The following is an 8,245-nucleotide window of genomic DNA, read 5'->3' on the forward strand; positions in this document are numbered from 1 at the left end:
AGCCTCGTCGTGAAACGTAAAGAAGTTCGATACGAAGTGTTTGTTTAGCGGAAATTGACGCAAATTATTTCGTTTCGTACTCGAATCTACTAAGAATTTTTTGAGATTTCTCGAACAAGTCGTTGGAGAAGCGGTCACCAATTCGGAGGGGAAAAATGAAATAGAAGATGAAAAGTTGTCGCGTCATTTGCTGCACAATGGTCGGTCGAAATTGTGTTTCGATGTTGGTAACCGAATAAAGGGGGGAGGGACGATATTCAGGACGAAAGCAATTTGTGTACACGCGAGAAATTGTTTCGAGTTTGTAACAAGCAATAGCTCGATAGCTCCCTCTCTCTCTCTCTCCCCCCTTCCATTTTGATTTTGACGTGCATTTAATAGCCGCGCACAATGATATCGGCAATCATTCGTGTTTACCGTGATAGAATGGAATCAACAATCGTGGAATCCTCGCGTGATTATACACGACGACTGTGGACGGGATAACGCGATAGAACGGAAGCGTTGTCGCGTCTGGGGGGACGATTTCCATTGGGCCAAGTTATTCCGAGCCGCAGGTAAACGGCGTGAGTAATTGTTGTTGCAGAGGGAGGCGAGGGAGTGGAATCTCGAAGGCCTTCTCTCTGCATTTTGACCCTTTCCGCGTCTCATTTCCTTCTCTCTTAATAAACCGACTCTTGTCCCTTATCCTCTCGTTCCTCTTGGTGTTTCAAAGTCGGCGCAATTTTACCGCAACACCACTTTATTCCCTTTATCCGTTGCCGCGCAACCGTGCTCGGGATGAAAAGGTTCTTCGTCGTTCTTCCCTCGTTCTTAATTATATACGTACACATATAGCGGAGCTAATTTTTACTACGATTTTTCAATTCCTTCCTTCTGATCCTTTATCTCTTGATAATTTTCCTATCCAATTTTATCGATATCGATAAGATAAATTTACATAGGTAAAATCCATTTCTTGGTCCTATCTTCTTATCCGGAGGAGATGATTCGTTTAATCGTAGCGAGAACATTTATTTTTTTTGAAAATCTACGGAGAATTACTCGAGGAAAAAACTTAAGGGACGAGAATTCAATGATTTAACGGAATGGAAAAAAGGAGGGAGGGGGTAAATTTGGATAAAATGTCGAAAGGTGAGAGCAAGCGGCACGGATCCTCGATCGCAATTTCAATTTCCTCTCCTCCTGAGATGGAACACGGTCCACCGTCTCATTTTACTGAATCTTCCGCACGATTGCCGTCTCCAAACTTTTTTCGTCCGACCAGGTTTTCCGTGGGGATGGAAGTACGAGCCTCCCCCATCCCCATCAGAAGGAAATTCCACGGTTCGGAACAAAAGAGGATGCCCTAGTCGGTGCAATATGTTGGCGATTCCCTGCTATCGTCGAAAGACGATAAAAGCTTGGGTGGATGTGCCGATACACGGATACATTTGGATGAGTTTGTGTGCCGTTTCTCTTTTAAACCGCGCTTTATAGTTTTCTTATTGGACCCGTGGTACGAGAGCGTAGGGTTGTTCGTGTCCAGTGTTTAAGATGCGCTCCTCCTCCAGGCGTACAGCATCCGAATTTCTCGTTTTAAACGAATCGACGAGCTCTCGAGGAATATAAACAACCATTCAATGATTCAATAAAAACGTTTTTCTTTTCTTTTTAGATTCTCTTTATAGATATATCGAACTAAGTGATCGAATTTTTTTCAGAAACTCTTCAGAAATCAAGGAAGCTCTTGTATCGTTCCTCAAGGCTACATTAATTGCCACATTAATCGTGATAGAGATAGAGCGATGGCATAAGATAATTTTCGAATATTGAAGAAATTGCTTGTATTATGATGATTTCGAAACTATTCTCCATAAAAGTTAGAAAGTATTAGCAATTCAATCTTCTTCGAGGATGCGAACGCGTAGAAGGATACAAGAATGATTAGACGAAAAAGTAGTTTGATCGAGATATTCGTGTCGTGAATGGGCGAATCATGAACGGCCGTTCCATATACCTGCGGTCGTTTATCCCTTAACGGAAATGCGAAATCGCGGAGACCAAAGAGAATCGATGCGGCGATGCTGTGGTAAATGATGCATTACCCAACATCTGATCTGATTTAGTACCCTCAATCTCCACTGTTTACGTTAATTGCTTGCGCTTTGATTAGGGAACCATCGATCGAAACCCTCCCCCCCTCTCTCTGTCTAAAATTAATGCGAGTGATTCGCGTTTGCGCGCGATAATGTCAAGAAAACGATGCCCCATCTTGAATCGAATCCGCTTGATTTTCTTCGAAACCGATTGCTAATTTAATTGAAATTGACCCGATCCTCTTTCGCCTCGGATGAAGACGAATCGAGAATCCTTCGCAATTAAACCATATTTTCCACCATCTTTTCCCCTTCCTTCTCTCTCTCCACTCAAAAGTACGAAGAATCCGTACTTGGAAAAATAAGATAAGATGGGAAGATCGGCCTCCAGGCATGATCGATCTTGGATTTAATGCGTCGATTGATTGACCTATGCGGACGTTAATTCGATTCTGATTGGAACTGTTTAACTTTTAATTGGAATTCGTGACGAGAGGAGAGGAGACAGCAATCTGTATTCTTGATCTCGAAGCTCAAAGAGATTATCTCTGGAGCGAGGGCGAGGAGGGAGAGCTCGAAAGGAGATATGGCCGATTCGTGGAATTAACTTTCTCGACGATTCGTCGAGTTGGATGAAATCAATAAGTGGAATAAATCAACATAATTTTGAAGCACGCATCCCGCAATGATAATTGGCCTATTGGGCTATTATTATCCATCAAGGCTGCTGCCTGTTAATCCTTGTATCGGGTGGCGGAGGATCGTATTAATTACGGGGTTGCTGCTGAATTCCGCGTTGCCCTCGTCACCGGATATTTCGCCCGTTTCAATTCAATTCGATCTCTTCGTGGGTTATTTTTCACGAGGAGGAAATAATTAACGATCCTTTGGAAAGAATGGACTTTTTTTTTTTTTTTTGGAAAAAATTATCAGATCGTCGAATCAAAACGGATACGATTATTATTTTCGAGAAAGGAATGAAAGAGTATTCCACGTAGAAAACGGATGAAAATGAAAAAACCCTGGTGGAGGACCGACCAGGATGTGTCATTCGTTTGTATTCGTTTTCGGACAAAGCAGATAAAATATCGCGCACATAGCGTGATACGGGTTACCGTATCGCTGCACATCTTGATTCGATATCCACCTCAATATTTATAGACGTTTTCTGATAAATCCGTGTGATTTACGGAGCTATCGTTTCACCTATCTCCATTTCCCAACAAGCGTTTAATTCGTAATAAGCAAAACTATCTGATCCCCTAATAGAAATCGCTTCTCTTGAACATAAAAATTCGACAAAGAATTGCACAACAGCAAATACAACTATGCAAAACCTTCTTTCTCTCGTTCTCGACACCGCTTCGTAAAACTCTTCGTAAAATTCAAGCAAAGGTCACGCGAAGAGTCCATTGAGAACAAACAGCGAAATATTCTCACGTCCACGATACTTGAACCGCGTGGAACAAGTTAAATAAGTCTTGGCGCGTGACGCGCGATTCCTCATCGTCGTTCCTCGGGATAATAATACTTGCACGTATTTGGAACAATGGCCCCCCGAGACAGGGTAGCTCGGGCTGGGAGAAATCGGGTCGGGAGAAAAGAGAGGCGGAAGAAAAAGGATGACGGGCGCGAGTGTTGCATTAGCTAGATAGAGGCGTGGCTTGATTCGAGTCCATTCTTCTCCACGGGCCTCCTCGGCTTACATTTTCGGTGCATTCCGTGTTTAATTTGCCCGACCGGTTGCGTGTCGACCGTAAAAAACTGAGTTCCCTTCTGGAACCGTTCCATTAAACCGACTGAAAATACCGAGACAGGTGGCCCCGTCGAGAAGGGAATTACAAGCTTCTTTGTCGTCCGTCCAATTTTCACAACTCCTGGAATCGTATGTGGAAAATCGTGGAGAATCGCGCGTGTCGGCTCGCTTTTAAGAATACGTATTATTGACGCGTTTGAGGATTTAGAATCGAGGGGAGCTGTCACGATTTTGGAATTGGAATTTGGAATTTGGAAACTCGGTTCTTTTCAATGATGGATTGAGAAAAAATAAGAAGAATTTGATGATATCGTACAGAGTAGAAGGGTGTGTTCAACGTGGAGTGATAAAATTAACCTTTTAGAAATTGTTTAACGAAATTGCACTTTGAGAAAAAGATTTATACATCTTTCTTTTTCATCCATAAAGATAATGACGAAAGTTTTGTTTAATCGTATCGAAAATATTTAAACGTTGCGACGAAGGAGATTTATCGAATGACGGTTTTCATAAGGAAACTTTTTTCATTCAAGCGTTTGTTAAACAGTTTCGCGGAAATAATAAATCTTCCCCGTAATCTTTCCATAACGCGACATCTCGAGATATTTTTTTCGTAAGTCGATGATAATAATTCCAGCTGACTTCGATATCGATTCTACTCGAGGAAACGTTCTTTATGCGAGCGAACAGGAGACATCTGGAAAGTTTTGTATTCGATTTTTCGAATTTCATTCGAAGCGTCAAAGGAAACCTTTGATAAAATGATGGGTAATCCAGAATCGGAGATGAAACGGAAGGAAAAAAAAGAAGAGAGAGAGAGGAAAATAAGATGAAAGATGGAAAAAGACGCGTGGATTTTTATTACACGGATTGTACGATGGGAAGTGACTCCTTGTGGCTTTAAGCGAGTCAAGGCAAATTCATTAAAAGTTTGATTCCATTTCTGTGCCCAACGTCTACCCTCCCTTTCTTCTTCTATACCATTTAGAGAGGTAACGATGCCTCGTTCCAATCCTTTTCGTCATTATTCGATAAACTTTTAATTGCCCGCGTACACAATCGGATGAATAGATACTAAGAGATAAATACAGGATGAAAATCGCTTGAAGTTGTAGTGGACACTCTTCGAGACAGTGTCTTCGAAAGCCTCGTCGAAACTTTTTTAGAATGAATTATAATCGATATCGTAATTCGTACAATATCGAGAAAGCTTACAGCTTACATCGTTTTATTAATGATTATTTGATCGAAGTATTCCAATGATATTTTTATATATACATATATGTATTTTCATTTCAAAGATTTAAAGGTACGTAAAGATATATATATTTCCTGTATTTTTATTCTATATTTTTCCGTATTCTATTGTTTCAAACTACTAAGGGATTAACTTTTATTTCAGCTACGAAATTTTCGTACGGGATTTTACAAAATGACTGGCTCAAAATAGAATTTATCCTTTATATTCCGTTCCTTTCGTAGGAAAATCACGCGGATAAAATAAAATTCTTAAAATTTATACACATAATTTTACGCAATTTAGATCGATATTCTCAACATTGTAATTTCAACGTTGTAATTTTCTACGAATCCGGATTCAACGCATCAAGTCTCGTAATACGTGAAATATAGCTCGATTGATCCTAGATACGTGAAATTTCATTTCTGCGTTATAATCGATTGAACGAGTCGTCACGGTTGATCTATGGATTCGTACAACCGGAAACCGCGTATTAAATCAATATTGGCGGAAGGCGAATAAGCGTCGCGGAATAACTCGAGGACTATTATTCACGCGGAGGAATAAATATCGTTGCGAATTATGTATTTACTCGGTCGTGGGGCAATTTGTACACGCGGACGTATCGAATATCGATATCGAGGAGCGTTCGAAAAAGATGGCAGTCTACGAGAACGAGTTAAAAGTCGACCGAATCCCGTTTCCATCGCGTTGCACGTGTTCCGGGGACGTGTTGAAGCAGCAGGGAAAGAACGTGCTGCACGTCCGTCAAGTTTTTATCACCGCAATTTTCATGCTCCGTGACAAAATGTTATCCGTAATTGAATCGCTAATAAATCGACCACGTGCAGGTGACCACCGCCTGAGAAATTCGATTCACTTTTCATTATTTTACAATTTGTTTAAATCCCATAACGCGGTTATCCAATCTTTTCAGATCTTTGCAATTCTGATATATTTCCTTCTATATAGATAAAAATTAATAGAAAACGAAAAACAGAAAATTATTAGATAAATATTTCGATATAACAGGAGAAAATTATAAATATTCGAATTTCTCGAGATAATTTTCTTACAATGAATATTATTAGTCGCTGTAAAATTAACACGTTCTAAGAGACTTACAATCTTTCTCTCTCTTTCTCATCTGCGATACGATAAAAATAAACAGTGTTCCGTTTCATCAAGCGGTTCACGACACCGACAAACGACGCGGAGAGGATTCATTTACTTCAGACTCGTCCGTTTTTGTCAACGTATACGTTCCACTATTTACTTTCGAAGAAGATATACGACTACGTCCAATTTTATTTATAAATCACCTTGGAATCTCCCGTTTAAAACTGTACGACGAGCGAGACGCGACTCTTGAACGACAAACTTACGAGTTTTCATACGGTCTTTGTTTGCCGTCCCTCTATTGTCTGATCGCGCGGAGTCTGGTCCCCGGAGAACGACCTTCGCAGTTATGGGCGGCAGTTCGTCACAGTTTTTTCTCCTCTCCGTCTCGTGTTTCGGATCGCGAGGAACGCTCACACTTTTGGATAAACGGAAACAGAAGAGCACGAGGAAACTTTTTTAACCGAGGCTCGAAGATGGACGACATTGTCGACGGTTGTTTGTCTTTGACCCGCCACTTCGAATCGGTTTTGTTTAGCCCGCGTGAAATTTAATCGAATTTATGGTAATTCGCTACTCCTCGTTCGACCAACTTTCTATTCAGCTTCGGGGCAAAACATCGTTTCCTACGTTTCAGATATACACTGCCTACCCGTTTCTTGTACCCGTTCCATGCGCGAGTTTGTAATTATACGGTTAAATATTCCAACGTCGTTTGTAAAAAGTGTGTATTTTATCGTGAACGGTAAATATACGAAACATTCTCGATTTCGATCCCTTCATTGGAAATTGAAATATATATAAAATGACGAGAAGGAAATTCATTTTCTTCGTATTTACGCGTTTTAATTATTCGACGAATTATTCTCTAGCAGAAAACGTTTGGGTCTTCGTTTTTTGCGTGGCGGTTCAAAAATTCATTCACTGTCGCGCGAGGATCAAGTTCTCCGATTCGTTGATCGAGATTCAATGTTCATTCCTTTACTCATGTACAGGAACTTCCTACATCGGAATACGGACGTAGCTTTTTTAAATTTCAATTTCAACCCCCCGGTGAAGGGGCTTTTGGCTTTAAATGCGAATTTCCACGATGTCGCGCAACCCATTTTTTCCCTCGACACCTTGTCAACACTTTTTCCCTTCCGCATTTTCTCGACGCGCTCGTCTATCCGCTTGACCGTCGATCAATTTATTTGACAGCCGACTTTCGCGGAACAAACGAGGATCATCCCTTTTTCACGACTTTTTTGTCCCCTCCCCTCTCTCCTCTCCCCTCTCCTCGAAAATCAAACCGCTTCCATATTCGCGCAAGAATATCGATTGGATAGCTCGATAATTAGAAATTTCATCTCGACACGAAGTTTTTAATTTCTTTTTTTTTTTTTCTTTTAGAGTATTTCGCCTCGAAGGAATTACCTATTGCGTCGATCGGATTACGCGTGTTCTCGAGTATTTGATATGCACTTTGCACGGTTAATTGACAAACTTGGGCCACACGAGCAAGACGAACGTTTCTCGATAATAATGCGAACGCGTAATTCCGTTCTGCACGAGCACACTTCCTCGCCTTTTCTTGTTCCCTGTTGTTTAATCGTTACTCCTCGTTTTCGAGGCGATCGATCCAACATTTCTTGTCGAATTTGTTCCTCAGATATTCCACAATTCGCGACGAGAAGAGAGACGCAATTTGTTCATTGATAAAAGACCTTCGACCTCCTTTGAAAAAAAAAAAATCTAATTCTCCTCCAGAATTCGTCCACAATATCTCGAGCAACACTTTTCGCGACGACAACTAAACATCGCACACCGTATCATATACCAATGGACAAACACACGGCGTACGCTCCTCGGTCGAATCACCACCACCCATCCACCCCTTCGTTTCGTCCGTTTGCTCGGCTATATACGTTTACTCGCATCTGGTCATCTATTATATACAGGCCGGATACCTGTCGTCGACCACGAGTCCGGTCAAACAAACGCGTGTCCTCGTCGAGCCTCGTATTGGGACGTGACGTCCCCATAAAAAAAAAAAAAGAAAAAAAAAAAAAA

The 8,245-nt window shown here is 41.1% G+C and overlaps 1 protein-coding gene across 7 annotated transcripts in view; it reads left to right on the top strand.

Annotated features, from left to right (window-relative positions):
• LOC102678757 (glutamate receptor ionotropic, kainate 2) overlaps positions 1 to 8,245 on the top strand; it is a 225,162-nt gene that overhangs the window by 45,413 nt on the left and 171,504 nt on the right. The window lies entirely within an intron of this gene.

The sequence above is a fragment of the Apis dorsata genome, unplaced genomic scaffold, assembly GCF_000469605.1.
Source record: "Apis dorsata unplaced genomic scaffold, Apis dorsata 1.3 scaffold_127, whole genome shotgun sequence".
In the NCBI taxonomy this organism is placed as follows: Eukaryota; Metazoa; Arthropoda; class Insecta; order Hymenoptera; family Apidae; genus Apis; species Apis dorsata.